The following is a 17,530-nucleotide window of genomic DNA, read 5'->3' on the forward strand; positions in this document are numbered from 1 at the left end:
TGGAGCGCCTGGGGAGGGGCAAGGGTGGCACCACTGCAGTGGAAGGGGGGTGGAGGGATCGCGTGGTGCCGCTGTGGCACTGCATAAAGCGGGGACTGGTGGGTGAGACACTTTGTGTGGCAGTGCATGCATTGTGGCCAAGGGGTGAAGGGAGGATGCAGGGCCGGCAATGGGGCCTTAGGGCAAAAGGAGTCAGAGGGGTGTGTGTTCTGGCATTACATGAGCTTGATATGGGAGAGAAAGGGTGTGTCTTCACACAGTTCGTGTAGTGGGGGGAGCAGTGACATAGATGGGCTGTGTTTCGTCACTGCATGCAAGTGTTAAAGGGAACTAGGGTGCGTGTGTTCTGGGGGTGCATTCTTTAGATGTTGCATGCATTATGTTCGGGAGTGTGGGTAATGTAACAATGCATGCATTGGGGAAGAACGGTATATGGTGTGTGTGCTGGCACTGCATGCATTGTGGAAAGAAAGGTTGGTTTTGTTGGGGCACTGAATGCAGTGATAAAAATATGGTGTAGTCTGCCACTGCATGCAAGCATGGAAGATAGAGTGATTGTGAACGGGGCAGTCAGCAATGCACCCCCCTTTCTCGCCACAACCCTTATCCCAGGACTACAGCGACAAAGACACCGGATGAAAAGGTGTGCGTGCTCGGGCACTGTGTGTACTGGGCAGCAGGGAGAACACCCGGCGTGCTCTGTCACTGCGGAAGTGGGATGGGTGCATTCTGGTCCTGGACCCAGTGAGGTGTTTATGGCACCGCAGGGATGAGACACACACACGTGGCATTGGGGTGAAGGCACTGGAGACACATTTTTTAGGGCAATAAAAGTTATTATATCCCCCCACTTAAAATTGTGGAGGGGATTTGTCCCCCCTAAAGCCCCCATGTCCTACACCCATGCTCGTTCATTAGTTTGGAACGGGTGTTTTGTTATTCTAAACGTTAAGCATGCAAGTGACTGCGGGCAAATGCCTTTGAACTGAACACCTGATTTACTGTGCAAATGGTTACTAGCTCTCACCTGTTCAAATACGAGGTGTTCGAGTGACTGCAGGCAAAAGTCTTTGAACTCGTACCTCAAATATTCTTCGGCAATATAGTGCAGGAGTGCTACATTTTCTGTAATAGGTGCTCAGGTGACTGTGGGCAAAAGCCTTTGAACCCGAAGCACTATTGATTAAATGTGTAATAGTCTAGGAATGCGACTTGGTTAATACTTATTTGGAACATGGTTCTGTCTCTTCTATTCACTAGGAAATGGTGACTGTGCGAGTTTGAGAGTGATTCTTATCGGCTCTCCTCTAAAATACAGTTAAGATCGACACACAGACTTCCTGGACCGTCTGCTAAATAGAGTCTGAGAAACAGTCTTAATTGAACTCAGAAAAAGTGTGCGAGGGCGGTGTTGTGGTCCTATATCAGGGAATAGGGCTTGTGACTGAGCGCTCTCGAAACAACTTGGAAAGTATATCTGCCCTTGCCATTTAAATTAGCTGATTAACAGATTAGGGAAAGGTAAGCCACACCTGAACGATGGCAATAGGCCACCAGTAACTAGACAACAGCAACAACCCACTAATATGGAAGTATCACAAAGTAGCCCATTAGTCCAAAAAAAAGAGGATGCAAATTAAGTAAAGAGGATGAGGAACAATTACTTATATTCGAAAGTAATGCAATCAGTAAGTCTGTCCTTTTGCCATCTCGGTCGGAAGAGGAATTAGTGAATTGCATTTGCATAGATCTAGGAATGCATGAAAAATGTATGGAAAATGCAGTGAATAAACAGCAGTTATTATCTAATACACCATCCATGATACGAGAAGAAATCTCTAAAGTTGAAGGGATAGGCAAAAAATCCACAATTAGAAGAACGCACCACACAGATTTAAATATAACATCAGGAGTGGACCCTAATATAACAGATTTATATAAGCAGGTGGGCACCAGTACAGAGCTCAGAAGCTCGAGGTACTCCAAAATCTGTCCTATTGAATTTCCCACAGACATGACAGACATTAGCATATTGGTTAGGGCTGGCACAGCTTGTTGTGTGGTAGTGGGTAGTGATGGTGAGAAGGAGTCAGTGACACCGATCCACCCACAATCGAAAAGTCATTGCTCAAATGCCCGTTCAGCAACAGAGTCCTTTTTGATGGTAATAGTGATTTATTATCAGGTTCACCATCACAACTTTTGGATCACATTAATAGTAGCAATGTAACTCAAGGTTTGGACATTTTGGGTCCTAAAATGTTACATTATACCTTGAGGGAGGCCAATGAGCAAATAAAATCAACTTCACCATCTATATCGGCCCTAAATACTGTCCTCAGAGCATCTGTTGAATTTTATGAAAATATCAAAGATGGAGTGAAAGCAGATACGATAATACTAAGTGAGCTAAATGTCAAAATAGACATAGTATGAACATTGATGTTGAATCATGCAAAAAACACAAAGAGAAAGGTTTGTGACAAACAGACCACAATGGAAGACTTGGCTTTACAACAGACAAATTTAGCTGACACCAAAACCAGGCAGTCACTGGGCTTAGAGACGCCAGAGACAAGCAATAATCAGAAAGACAAACAGTGAAGAAAGAAGTCCAAAACGTTGGGCAACAAAATAGTGCCATACAGACTGAGAGTAATAGTCAAATCTGCATTGCTTAACTAATGTTGGGATGGAAATGAGCCTATACCACCGCCACCGCCATAGGCACTTCCAAATAAAACAAACACCGTATGAAGTGATATAACATGATATGATATGATATGATATGATATGATAGGTTATTTATAATGCACTTAATACCCAGAGGTTTCTAAGCGCGGACCTGGGGATCAAACCTGTGTTTCTCCATGTGGGCTTGTTTCCAAGGCGAGCATGTTGCTGCTGAGCTATCCTCCCGAGACTCACATACAAGGGGGGAATAACCTGCAGTAACAGGCAACACGTAGGGGTTCTGTAGTGCTTAAAAGTAGATATGTGGCACTAACAAACCCACAGCCCTAAACTCCATTTTGTGGAAGGGATAAGCTGCAGGCTTGCACTGTTCACGTTTCCGGTTCATAAAGCCCAATTTCTGTATAATACACTGGCTTTGCAGGAGCCCTGTTACCACAGAAGTCTACTTCCCCCTCGTCGCTTCAGTATCGTGAATATTTAGTATCTTCCTTCCAAAGGAATGTGCCCTGCAAGAGCGTGAGACAACACCAGGCTCCGCGCTGCGTCCATTCATCTCCACTAAACTGCCATTAGGCCTCTAACCCCCACCCACACTGGCCAGAACCAGCCCCACACCACTGGCTCAACCCCCACACTGTTTGCATTCCCTGATAAGCAAGCGACTACCAGGTCCCAACACAAATCAAGTGTCCACCGAAGATCCAAGCATACACCGCTGTATTTCTTTCCAACATGAACACATATCCTCTGTAACACGAGGTAACAGGAGGGATAAATTAATGATCAAAAACCCTGGAGGAGATCTTGAGTGCGGGAACTACTCTATCAATGAAACCCTGAATGTGTGGGTCATATGCCTGTATTTTATCCTCCCTTCTGCCTGGCACCATTTCCCCTGCTGCCCAGGTGCCTGCTACAATGAGTTAATATTCAGGATTAGCATGTTTAGTTGAGATATGAACATCGTATGAATGCGTTCCCTGACCTTCACCACGAGGAAGATCCCAGCTGATCCACGTGGGTCCTGTTCGGCGGGGAACAACCAACCAATTGTAGCCTGGCATCCTCTGTGGAGCCGGCCTGTGTGTAGGTTTCCAACAATCTGTGGCACCAGTTTTGTACTATATGCGATGATGCTAATTGGCTTTTTAAGCTCTTGTTTGCATCAGAAATGGTCAGAGCGCTCTCGAGCAGCAGAGTCTTTTGCTGATATTTGCATCCTGTTCAATTAAACCTTGTTTTGCTTGCAATGCTATCCCCTGGCCTATTTCCCTTGTGGGTTGTCTATATTCTAGAGTGTTTATAAAAAGGGACTTTCCTTCATTTGTTGACCCCCTATGACATGATTCCATCACTCCCATACTTGAAGAGGTATCGAAGCGGCTCCTTCGGTGACCAGCCCCTAAAATGCATACACTGATGTGGCCCTTGGAGTTCCATCTTTGCAGAATTCCTGCCTGCTCGTTTAAGTGGGGTAAAGTCCTAGGGCGAGGCCCAGGCCTGTTGTGGATTACACATGAACAAAGGCTTTTGGAAGAACGTGAACACGTGAGTGTAGCCTGCAAGGAACAACAATGTCTGGCTGGGGTTATAGAGCAGTGTGAAACGGGTGAACACGCAATGAATGAATGTGAAAGCATATTGTGATTTGGTGATTGTGGAAGATGTGTGGCCAGTTTTATTCATTTTTACCTTTTTAAGATATATTAAGGATAAGAAAAAAGGAATACAGGAGCCTCCCAGAATGAGTAGAGAGTGTGTCACGACGGTGCACTGTCTCGACCAGTGCGGGAGATAAATACAAGAGGACATTTAGGAGCTCTGTATAATTAGAGAGCTCGGGAAAAGTAGTGGTTGTTGTTTTACCTTGTTATTTTAATTTTTTATTTTGTTAGTGTATTTTATATATGTACAGAGGAGGCTCAGGAGGGCCGTGTATGGTGTGTGTATGTGTGGGCGCATCAGGGCAGCGTGAAGAGAACGGAAGAAGATGCTCTAGGTGGGAAATGGGAAAATGTATGTTTTTTGTTATTAAACTTCTGACAGTATTGACTAACAGTACAGACACGATTAGAGTATATGTTTTTTAATGTAACCTTGGATGAATTGTATCTTTGACATTAATTGGGGGACACCTATACAAATACATTTTTGACACACAACATTGATCGAGCAAAGCTATGGGAACGGACATACCCCTAGACCATATATGTAAAGCCCTGCCCCTGTATTAGGAGAAAATCAAGAAGTACCACCACCAATGGGTGACCGTTACTGAAGGAGAAGGAATGTCCCACTCTTGGCCAGAGTGGGGTCATTTCATATGTCTGCTTTCGACCATATGTCCACATACCTAACAACAAGGTAAAAGGGGAGACCATTACAGAATAGAAGGGAGATATTGGACAACTGGAGAATGTTTGATGAAACAGAGGCTCCCGATGAGGATGGGGCAACATCTGACAATGGTAAGAAAATGAGTACAAAGGAGACTGGGAAGACAGGTGTGGGTTAAAGTGAAGTACCCAGGAGTAACACTAAGTTATGATGCCCATGATGGGGCATCATTCCATAAGATCAGATTGCGAGTGTGGGATGCAATGTGGCAGACGTACCCGGTCACCCCTGATTTACAATAATAATTGCAATGTGCAATGGAGGACGAGGAAGATGCTGCAAAGTACATTCTTAGTGTTCAAGTGATGTGGAGAGCAGAAACTTTGGATCAATCGAAGTCTTTGTTTTACTTTACTGTGAAAAGGGGATTTCTTAAGGAGGTGCAGAAGGCACTTGACAAGATAGCTCGGGTAGAAGCAAAGGGATGGCCTGAGATTCAAAGCATCACAGTGCATCATTGTAGAAGGATTAAGGAGCGCAAGAAAAAACATATTCAGAGAAGGCAGGCAGAGGAAGCAAAACTAGTTCAGAATAAATCAGTAAAGGTAGCAACGGTGGCGGCAGCACAGCCCCCAGAGCAGAAGGGAGGGGAAGGGTGCGCCTCTGTAGCAACACAAGTGAGAATGACAGCAGTGTGGGCAGACAATGGAAAAGGACAGTGGGGAGTAGACCAACACTTTTTGGGGCCCCAGTGGCAAGGAGGGCTGCAACAAGGACAATGTGAGTCCCGAGGGTAGAGAGGATGGGGATTCGGTGGACAAGGACCAAGGGGTGGTGGGCCCGGGCAATGCTGGTCATGTGGGAGGTGGGGATACTTTTCAAAAGAATCCCATAGAGAGACAAGGAGGGAATTATAATTACAATCAACACCCTTTGTTAGGGGGAATTCTCCAAAATGGCTAATTTCCCTTACCTACTGAGTCCCTCAGCAGCTTTGCTGGATTTCTAGGATTTATTTTTTTCATCTGCTAAGAGTGTGAGCCTTTCATCCCACTCTTACATGTGTTTTGCTGTGTGTATTTAACAATTTTCATGTTCATAGACTGTGGAGCCTCACCTACTCCATAGGCATAATCTTTTTACTGTGTGTTACACAGCACCTTCAGTGCAGTGACACAGGGTTGTCTTTTTAGACTTCCCAACCAAGACTCCATTTTCTGGGACTGACTACTCTCTCCCAGAACATGTAAAGTTGCCATTGACATTATTAGTCTCTTTTAATCCACAGACCCAGTTCAAACTATCTGACATAGAATACTGGAAATGGTTACTAGTTATCCCTTTTTGTCTGTCTCTCATGGAACATAGTTTCGTTCCCTTTTCATTAAGTCTTGGCTGGTGGCAGTGGTTACTACCCTATTCTTCCTACCGCGGTTATTATCAATAGCCCTGGTATTGTTTTCGGCTATCTTGGTAGCCTCGAATTAAATCCGCTGGACCATATTTGTTTTAATTTGGTTCTGGCAGGGTGTATTCGCCATTTCTTTTTGTAAAAGTCACTCTTGTGTTTTTCTCTGCGCGCCAAACCAGGTTTGTTTCCTTTGTTCGCCGTCCTTTCGCAGACTTCTGCACAGAAGCCCTCCTTAGGCTCCTTAAAGTCTGGGTAGGCAGGATGTGAGGGAGGGGTTTTAGGACCCCTGCAATGGGTTCCCTTGGTAACCCAAGTCGCACTCCTGTTTGATTGCCTTGGTGACTGTCCCGCCAGGACAGCCACCCTGCTGTGTGATTGACATCCAGGGTGTGTGAATTGGGGAAAACCGCATAAAAAGCAGGTGTCTGGGGCTGGAAAGACAGGGTCGCCACTGGAACGAGAGAACCGAAGAGGAGCTGACAGAAGAGGACCCCTACCACGACTGAACTGCCCGGTGAAGCCCTGCTGCAGGTCCGAATCTTCAGACTCCAACGACAGAGAAGATCCACCAGGAATCTTCTTCCTCTGAGCTGGTGGGACCAACCAGTTCACCCAAACTGCAAGCCAGGTCTCCCTCCTCTGGTCGAATTTGCTGTACAGAGCTACAGTGAACCGGATAGCCAGGAAGGTCGGACCCTGCTTGGGTTTGAAGGAGCACACCTTTTATTTGTTGCTCTGCTCTGCTGCTGGTTTCTTTCCTGGGCAGTGCAGGACCCTCCAGTCTTCCTACTTCGTGTCAGTCCGACAGTCACTTCAGGAAATGTGAGCCTGCAGGACCTGCCAGGAACGTCTGCCTCAGCTACAACTGCTACTCCATTTTTAGGTACTGTTCAAATCTGGTTGTTTGCTTTGTTCAGCCGCGTCAAAGGTGTGTGAAACCTTTTGCCAATCCAAGGACTTGTCCTTCTCTATTCTTTAAACTAACTTTTCTGCTGACCAACTCTGTCGGGAACTCTTGGCAAAGACCTAACCACGAACTACCCTGAACTGTGTGATCTTGAGCAAAAGACTTTTGTCCTATTGACTTTGGCCCTAAGCCCTTTTCATTTGATTCCCTCACTGTAGTTCCTTTTTCTAGATTGCCCTGCTTACTTACCTTTTGTCGCTGCTCAATTTTTGTCTAACTTTGTCTTTCCCTCCCTTTTAAATTATTGGAGTGCCATTTTTCTCACACTTCATTTTGAGCTTAATTTGTCCAGAATCTATTGGGATTGGTGTGGTGTATTAACAGTGTGATTTTTCAACTGCTTTACTTTAGTGAAATGTTTTTATAACTGATGTGTAAATAAATGTATATTCTTTTACTCAGAATCCTTGAGTCAGTGTTTGTTTGAATCATAGTAATTGCTGCCCTTTGTGTAACTATTGATACTGCTCACTTGCTCTTGAGATAAGTCTGGCTGCTCAGCCATCGCTACCACTTTACTGTGTAGTACAGGCTTGTACCAAAGGTGAATTTGTACTGTCACTTGTAGTCTTAATTGTGTGTGGTGTTCCCAAAGGGTACTGCATATAATTCTGCCTAAAACCAATTGGAACCCCTCCCCCAGCCCACAAGGGCCCATTCAGGGGATGTCCTTAATCCTACATGAAGCACATCAAGCACACATGCACTTACCTTCCCAAATCCCCACCCCTTACTGCCCACCACACCAGCAACATACCATGCAGCCACTCCAACCCCGCACCAACCAACAGGCCATAGAAACAGGCACCCCGTTGCTACTAGGGCCAACGGAGCAGCAGCCCCATACCAAGAAGCATTGGTGGTAGGGGGAACCCCTTCTCATTCCCGGTGACTGACATCTACCCGACTAGAACAGCCCACAGAGAGCACTTGCCTGTCCAGTACTGTCAATGACCTTACATCCAGAAGAGGAACCACTGGTGGGGGCAGAGATAGGAAATAAGCAATTCATCTTTATGGTGGACTCGGGAGTGGAGAAGTCATGCATTAGTGAAGGAAACTTCCTTTCATCAGCAAAAACCCTTGACATGCAGGGATTCTCTGGGGCTATATTAACGGTTCCATAGACAAAATATTTAGACATTAAGGTTGGAGGGAAGGTTGTATGAGCACCTCTCCTCTACTCTGAGAGTTCCTCCATCAACTTACTGGGCAGGGACCTGCTTAGCAAAAAGAACATGACAATGGGCCTCATTACGAGTCGGTAAAAAATTACTGGCGCCTGACTTCACGGTGCCACTAGGCTATTCCAAGTCTGGCGTTCGGGAAGTCAGGCGCCAATAATTTTGTTAGTCCCCATTCCCATAGATTCCCATAGGACTCTATGGGTATGCGGAAGTGGGAGCACCGGCACTGTTGTTAACAGTGCCAGTGCTCCTGTGAAAATTCTGCGGGTGGGTGCTGTCCCGCCTGCCAGGTCTGACCTGCCGGGTGGGAGGAAACCCACCTGCAGAGTTGTAGTGTGCCAGTCTGGAAACAACGGTGCCGGTAAGCTTACCAACACCGTTGTTTCCAGACCAGCACACTTTGAATGAGACCCAATATCTTTTACAGGCAGAGGGATTGTTTGCACCACCCTGCCAGTTGCTCCCTCCGAGCAATGCTGGTAATACAAGCTGTGGCCAGTGAAATGTTAGTGAGGGGCATTCCTGTTGACCGAGACATGTTTGTTTATGGTATCATAGTACTGGCCTCAGCTGTCCTGAGCTGTCCCTCAGATTATCAGAAAAGAATGGAGAGTACCTGCAGATTTCATTTTCCGACCTGTAGTGCTTCCCGAGGTGGTTGCTGGCACAATCTTGTCATTAGATCTAGAAGGCTTGCTTGTGTCTGCTAGAAGGCTTAGACTATGCAGCATACACCAAACCACTCCTACAGGGCCTTAAAGGGGCCCATATAGAGGGTGGCACAATCCAGTGGACAACAGAAATGACCTAAAAGAAGTCATATCAACAGCTCCTGTCCTTGCCACCCCTGGTTACACACAGGAATTCTACATTCGTTCTCACTCAAACGGTACACTCATGACAGCAGTGCTCAGGCAAAAGAGTTCAATGGGCCACAAACCTCTAGCGTACTACAGCGTCATGCTCGATTCTTTCATGCAAGGACAGTTTGCTTGTGTACAAGCCCTCGCTGTTGCAGCCTTCACCATTGAGAAAAGTTCCACAATTGTCATGGGATGCTCCGTAACGTTATACGTCGAGCACTCGGTCTTCATGATATTAGAATGTTCCAAATCCACACTTACCACACAAAGAGCATCAGCATTTGTAATAATACTATCCAGTCCACACATCCATGTGGTGCGGTGCAGAACAGTAAATCCAGCCACATTTCTCACCGAGCCATGCACAGCTGAGGACATGTAACAACATGATATCCCCCAGGCAAAGGACAGTGCATTAGAAGAGGAAGAAGTACTGTTCATTGATGGGTCAGCATCATTTGACCAGGACACAGGTGAAAAAGATATTGGCACGGCAGTGGTGCACCTAGAAGAGGGAGAATTTTAAACACTAGTTATGAAAAGATTAACCAGGCATTATTCAGCATCAGCAGCACAAGTCATAGCACTCATAGAAGCCCTGCGGGAGTCGAGAGGTTTCTACGTCACTATATAGTCAGACTCTGCGTATGTCACCACCACGGTGCAAGCAGGTCTGTCACGGTGGACAAGAAGGTGGTTCAGGAGAGCGGATGGCTCAACAGTACAACATGCAGCTCAGAGACGCCTAAGCCGGTGCCCGCCCTCATTTAACATGTCTCTGACCACATGACCTCCAGCCTTCTGAATGATTTTTAAATATACTTATGCCTGGCCTCTCCACACAGACTAGCCTACACACGCCCTGCTGCTTATTGAGATTTTGTATATATGCATGCAATACTGCTACGCTGATCAGTCTATGATCCCGCCCTGCCTATGTTATTCTAAGTGTATGTGTCTCACTGACTAGCATATGTACTCCCTGCCAAATGTTATTTTACATATGTGCTTGACATACTGCTACGCTGACTAACTAATATTTTTGCCCTGCCCAACGACATGCTGAAAGTATATGTGACAGTCACGACCAACCTCCACTTTACTCTAACCACCTGCCACTGGCTAAGAAGTGACCACAAGCCATATCTATGCTTTTTGTTAAGGCTTAATCGCCAACACTGCCACTGCTGCATGTTTTGCTTCTCCCCTGGTATTAATGACCACAGCTAAAGTTAAAATTACCCTTGCCTGCTGCACGACACCCATTATATGTCCACTAGCCCACTTCACCTCCCATGTCACCAATGTATTCCAAGACCAAGCCACAGGCGTCCCACCTGCACACGCTGCAGAACTCTCTGCTCTCCACTATTACCTGTCACCTGTTCCTAGCCCTACTGGCCATCTTCATCGCCCACTGTAATTCTGCCTCTTTAGCCTTGCAGAATTCCAACATGACCTGCCCCTCGCACTCTCCCCCATGGGAACAGTGTATCACTAGCCATATTTACCCACAGCACGCCATCCATGTTATGTCACCCCCCCCCAGGTGCCCCACTGCCGCTACCAGCCTCATGGCCCACTTAGCATCTAGGCTGTCTAGGCTCAGAGCATTCACCAAACCTCCACAACACCGCAGCTGCCCTTGGCCCACAGCCTTCAGGAATCTCAGGCTCGGCACCTGCTCGCACTTCACCAATGCTATTAAATATTCTAGCACCAAATACTCGCACAACTGGCCAGATATATCCCTTTCTCAACAGATTCCTGCCAGCACCAATGACTCCTTCCTCATGCCCAAAACTCACACAACTAAGTTGGTAACCTCACCCTCCCCTTGTGCCTCTGCCCACACACCATATAGCAGTGCCCACCTCTCATCTTACCAAAAAGGGCACACCTCTTCCCCCCATCAAATGCACATTCTCTCCCCGCCCACACCTTAGAGATTAACAACCTCCGAACTATTCATGATCTAGACTTACTTGCCATCACAGAAACTTGGCTCAATGTAGCATCTGGCCCTGCCATCACACTAGCCCTCCCACCTGGATATTCCATCCTCTGACAAGACAGACAACTGCTGACAGCAGGAGGAGTAGCCCTCATAACAAAAAATACCCTCTCCATCAGGCTACACAATCTCCCTAGGGAATAAACGCTGACATCATATCTGCCAAGCTATGTGTGTCCCCCAACTGCCCCAAAAACATAAACCTCATATACCGGCCTCCTGGCCCAGCCCTAGACATCCAAGGACAGCTCCTCCACTTGCTAGGTAATAACCTTAAATATTCCACCAACATCATTCTACTCAGCAACCTCAATTTAGGCCTAAATGACCTTAAAGATAAAGCAGCCTCAGCCCTAGCAAAGGAACTCAAAGACTTTATATAAAAAGTCACCAGCCTGACTCACAGCAAAGGCTTCACCCTCGACCGGGTCACAGACCACAATTGCTGTACTATGGTCAGCTCCAACTCTGCTTACCCATAGACGGACCATAACTGTATCCAATTAACCATCCCCAGAGCCCCTACTACTAAAGCTCTCACCTATGCTACACCAGCGATGGTCAGAAGCTCCAAAAAAATAAATAAGGACAATGTAGGGGAGGGTAGGTCAATAGGACCCCCCCTCCCACTGTATGTCCCACCTTGGTGAAGAATCATGACTCGTCGGCAGCCCACCGGCCCCCGGGCCCAGGTGGCAGGGCGGCTGCAGACCGACACGTGAGGCTGCACCACCACGTTACGTGGCAGAGCACAGACGCCATCTTGTATTAAGCCAACCCCATCTTGCTAGAGACATTCAGATCTAACCCAGGCAGGGCCAACGTGCACACTGAAAGCTGCAGATTGACCCCCACTCGACCGCGCTCACAGAGGCCCGCACTTCCCCCACCTCCCACTGCATGGCAGATCCGCTGTGGACTCGTTCTCACGAGCCACCAGACATGAACAAACAACAAAATAAAACACTGTAGCTGTTAACCTTCCGCAGTACATCATTGCCCCAGCCATGAACGGGAACATTAGGAAGTAACTGAGACCAGCCCAAAACCTGCAGGCCCTGACCCTGCACCAAGCCCCCAACGTTAGACAGCATGGCACCTCACACCCATACCTACCCCGAAAAAACTTGCAATGTGTAGAAATCATTTATGTAATGTATGTCCTGTTGACTAACGTTCGCTGCTGATGAGAAGAAGAATGGGTAAGGAGTAAATATGCAACCGATATTGTTTATAATGTAGAGATGTACAAAGACTGGCTAGCTGATAACAAGATGTAATAACATGTGTTGCCCTCTTTATACACACACCTGTCTAACACTACCTCATGTTCGTATGTCAACTACAGATGTGAATTGTTGTGCTAAAGGGTATGGTCCCCAGTTAGTATTCCTTCTATAGCAAATGCAAACAAGTCCTTTTAGAGACCCCGCGTGTTGTTATTCGCCCTCACCCACGGGACAGTATACTGCCTCGTGCAAGATGCCGCGCACAGAGCTGCAAGGCCATTTCCCCCTCCTCCTGCCCAGGTCCTCTAGAGATAGCTGGTGTTCAAACAGCACAGCCTCGCCTCACCTCCCGACCCTGCTGGACCCATTTCAAGCCTCCGCCTCCCCCATGCCAGAGGCCACCACAGCCTGACTCCATGATTTACGAGCTACCTGGTCCTAAATCCCACCGTCTCTCAGGCACCAGTCACATGCCCCCCACGGGCCAGTGGTATTTACTTATCTTATCATATCTTATACCGCGCCAAAGCCCGTAGGCATCCAGGCGCCGAGAGACAGAACATGCAGGCTACCTCTAAGGAGAGAGAAGTATTAATGGATGAAATAGGTCTTCAACTGTCTCCTAAAGGAGAATAGATCCTCGGTCTTACGCAATGTAGCCGGTAACGCATTCCAGGCCTTAGCGCCTTGGATATGAAATGCTCTGCCAAGCCCGCGGGATCGTTTCACACGATGTTGGACTAATAAGAGATCTTCCGCTGATCTGAGTCTTCTTGAGGGTTGGTAAACACTTATAACATCCTTCAAATAGATTGGTGCAGTCCCAAAGACGCATTTGTGAGAGATGGTAAGTAGCTTAAACCGAATTCAGGCCTCAACAGCAAGCCAGTGCAGTTTTTCCCTAGCAGCAGTAATTGGTTCTGAATATTTCATCTGGTAGATGATGCGAATAGCTTTATTTTGTACCTTTTGGAGTTCAAGGATCTTGGCTTTACTTGCCCCACATAGGAGAGCATTACAATAATCCATGCGTGGTAGAATAACAGCTCTCACCAGTTTAGTACGGTTTTCAATGGAAACAAGTGGGGCAACCTGTCTGAGCACTTTAAAATGGTAGTTAGTACTCTTTGAGATGGCAGCGACGTGAGCTTCACAGTCTAAGCTACTCTCCATGAAGGTACCTAACGTTTTAACTTTCTGTACAAGTTTTATATCACTACCATCAATCCTGAAACCTGAGTATGCCTGGTCCAGTTTAGTTAGTACCTGACAGGGTCCGAATAGCATGAGCTCAGTCTTTGAGGCATTAAGGCAGAGCCAGTTTGTAGACATCCACTTTTTTATCAGTTGATACACCATATCTACCAAATTTTCGTCTGTGTCATGATTACCAGTGATGTCAAGGACCAATTGGAAGTCATCCGCATAATTGCAAAAGAAAATTTGAAATAATTCCAATTCATTACAAAGAGGGAGGATGTAAATATTAAACAATAAAGGGGCGAGACAGGCCCCCTGTGGAACTCCACAGGTCAACAGTTGAGGTTCCGAGGCACAGTTCCCCCCAGTATACCTGCGATCGACGACCCTCTAGAAATGATCTTAGCCAGTCTATGGCATTTGCAGAGAGGCCCCTGACTGACTGCATTCTATCAAGAAGTATGTTATGGTCAAGCAGGTCGAAGGCTGCCGATAGGTCCAACAGCATCAGCAGCCCCGACCTGCTTTCTTCTAGCTTAGAAAGCATAAAAGTCTGCAGATCCAGGAGGGCAGTCTCAGTGCCATGATGTCTTCTAAAGCCTGACTGTTTAGTATGAAGTACATCAGCCATCAATACATAGTCCTGCAATTGGATGGTTGCAACCTTGTCTATAAGTTTAAGTAGAAACAGGGTATTCGTAATTGGCCTTAAGCTGGCTGCATCAGAGGGATCCAGTCCAGCTTTTTTTAGTAGAGGTGAAACTGCAACATTTTTCAGTGGCTGAGGGATTTTGCCTGACCGAAAAGAGGCATTTGTGAATCTACAAAGGAAAGGCGCGAATTGCTCTTTGTGCTCCAAGATGATTTTGGATGGAAGAAGTTCACCTGGGCAGTTGGTAGCCCGCATAGATTTCATAATATTAATCATTTCTACTACAGTGGTTTCCTTAAAGGTGAAACCAACTGCGGATTCAGTTTTAGTGACAGTATTGGGCATAGAATTTTGTTTAGTATCAATTAGTTTAGCATCAGATTGTGATATCTTACTGGACAGCAATATAGTCTTAGCTGTAGGCAATGGGAGAGTCAGAATTTCCTGCTTAATTTTATCTTGGGCTTTGCGTAATTTATCCGCAAAAGCTTTCTGCACACGATTGCAGTCCTCAATAGTGGGTTTAATAGTGGAGCCACAAGTGGTGGGTTTTTCCCAAGATCTAAAAAGGCGAAAAAGTTCTTTAGTCTGATCACCTGCAGAATTAATTTGATCATTATAATAAGTTTTCTTGGCCTCGAGAATTGCTAATTTGTACTGCTTCTCTTTTAGCTTCCAGTCCGACAAGTTGGCCATGGAACCATCTTTACGCCAAATATGTTCAGCCTGCCTTTTACTTGCTCTGAGATCAACCAGAGAAGGAGAGAACCATTTCTGGCGATTGGGTAAATCCCTGACCAACTTATCTTTCATCGGAGCGAATTGATCAAGCATATCAGTGGTCAGTTTATTATAATTATCTATTAATGACTCAGGATCATCAGTATCCTTGGTTAAGGTCATCAAAGAATGTAGGTAATCAGCAAGGACAGGTGTGGTTATATTTTTTAAATTTCGGACTCTAACTGGATGCATGGGGACATGCACTCTGCGTGCAAGGGGTGGAAGCCGTAAAGCACAGGTGACGAGGAAATGATCGGACCAAATACATGGTGTGGTCAAAATATCTTCGACAAATATGTTACTGCTACCAACCCAGTCCAAGATGTGGCCCTTATTGTGAGTAGGGTCAACATTATGGATTGTGATGTGGTAGTTAGCCAGCATTTTTTCTAATGACAAGGCTTCCTTGTATCTCCGTCGACCACAAGTTAATGACCCTAAAAAGGGGGGCGCCCACACATGTACCAACAGATCGTAATACCATCCCTCACCCAAACTGCCAAGACAGGGTGATCAAGCGACCCCTCCCATGCCCCTGACTATGCAAATGAGGCAGATTGTTTGAACCTAAGGTATCCTCCAAACTGATGCATTGAGACACTTCAGATCGCATATCAATGTTCCTGTCCACATATTGATCTAACGTCAGCACTTTCAAGAGTTGAAAACGGAAAGCATAAAGTGTGACGAATGGGTGGGAATGTGTGGCCAAAAGGGCAAATGTTAGTTTAGTTATCAATCATCGTTACAAGGCATGTCCGGTCCAGCACTCCACCCTGATTAACCCAGCTGACCTTCCACCCCACGTGGCGCAGCACCAACGTCCGACAATCCTGGAGAAGCAACTGTATACAATATATACCACCTAGCCATCACCACCCTATCCCTAAGTGTATGTGCCCCCTCTAGCTTGTGTCATGCGTGACGTAGTTCTGTAATAAGTAGGACTGTCTTTGCAATTGTCAGACAGAGCGCTCTTGGAGTTTGCAGAGTCCTTTGCATGCCCTATATTGATCTATATAAAGCTCTTTTGATCTCACCCACACTTGGTCCTGGCCTCATTCCCCTACTTGCCTCTCACTGAGGGGGGTGTGTTTCTGGGGACGCTTTCATTCAGTGGTGACCCCATAGACGTGATATATTTTTTTACTTTAAACTGTCCCCTTGGCACGAGACGGCCCCAGTCGCAGTGGAGACGCACGGTGCGCCTGCTCAACAGAGTCGCCCAACTACAGCAACTGGTAAACAGAGACGTGTGTATGCAGTTAGGGCGAGAGGGTACGGGTCCCATTTGAAAAAACCCTTAGTACCGCTCGCCGGAGCCGGGTGGGGCCACGCCGCTTGGACGGACCGAAACCGGAAAGAGTCTTGGATCAAGAAGGGCACGTGAGTATTAAGTGCGAGTGATACTAAAAGGGAAAAAAAAATCTGGAGGACAAGGGGAAACAAGTTCGGGACATAAAGGGGACTTTTAACTTCTAATAAATTCTCTTTCTTTGCATATGGCGATTAGGATACAAAACCGGGAAAAGAGGACAGGAACCTAACTCTGCAAGGGGGTAGAAGGCGGCGCTGTGTAGTGCTATCTCGACTAGTACTGGGAATAAGTAAAACAGTGAAAACATAAATTAAGGGTATCTGAGTGAAGAGACACGGAAACTACGTTAGGACTGGCTTCTCTTTCTCTTATCCTTCTCTAATTCCTCTCATCTGGGGTAAAATAAGGTCTTAAAAAATATATATATATAGATAAACAAAAAGAAGCTGTGTGAGGGTTAGAGGGGGTCACCGTAGAAGGTGAAGGGCAAGGCAGGGAGAGTAAATGCTATATGTATATGCTGAGCTATGATGAATGTCTGTTGTGTGTTGTGCACATCGTGTGTTTATGATTTTTTTGCAATCAATTGACTCTATATAATAGTACTGTTTCAAGTACTTTTCTAGGAGGTACGGTCAAAGTAAGTGTGACCTGGTAAGATTTGACAAACCAGCACCTTTTGTTGAGTAAAAGTGTGAATTGATTATTAGAACCTGAAAGTGATTGAAGTCCCATGCACACAGTGACCCACGCATAGTGACAGAAAAGACTGATACAAGAGAATAGAGTAACACCGGTCTAGGCATGGGAGCAGAGACACCCTTAGCGCACATCTGTAAAAGTTTGCCGGGACGTGGGTCACGGTACTAAAG

This window comes from Ambystoma mexicanum, chromosome 6q, assembly GCF_040938575.1.
Source record: "Ambystoma mexicanum isolate Mex_15411 chromosome 6q, UKY_AmexF1_1, whole genome shotgun sequence".
NCBI lineage: Eukaryota > Metazoa > Chordata > Amphibia > Caudata > Ambystomatidae > Ambystoma > Ambystoma mexicanum.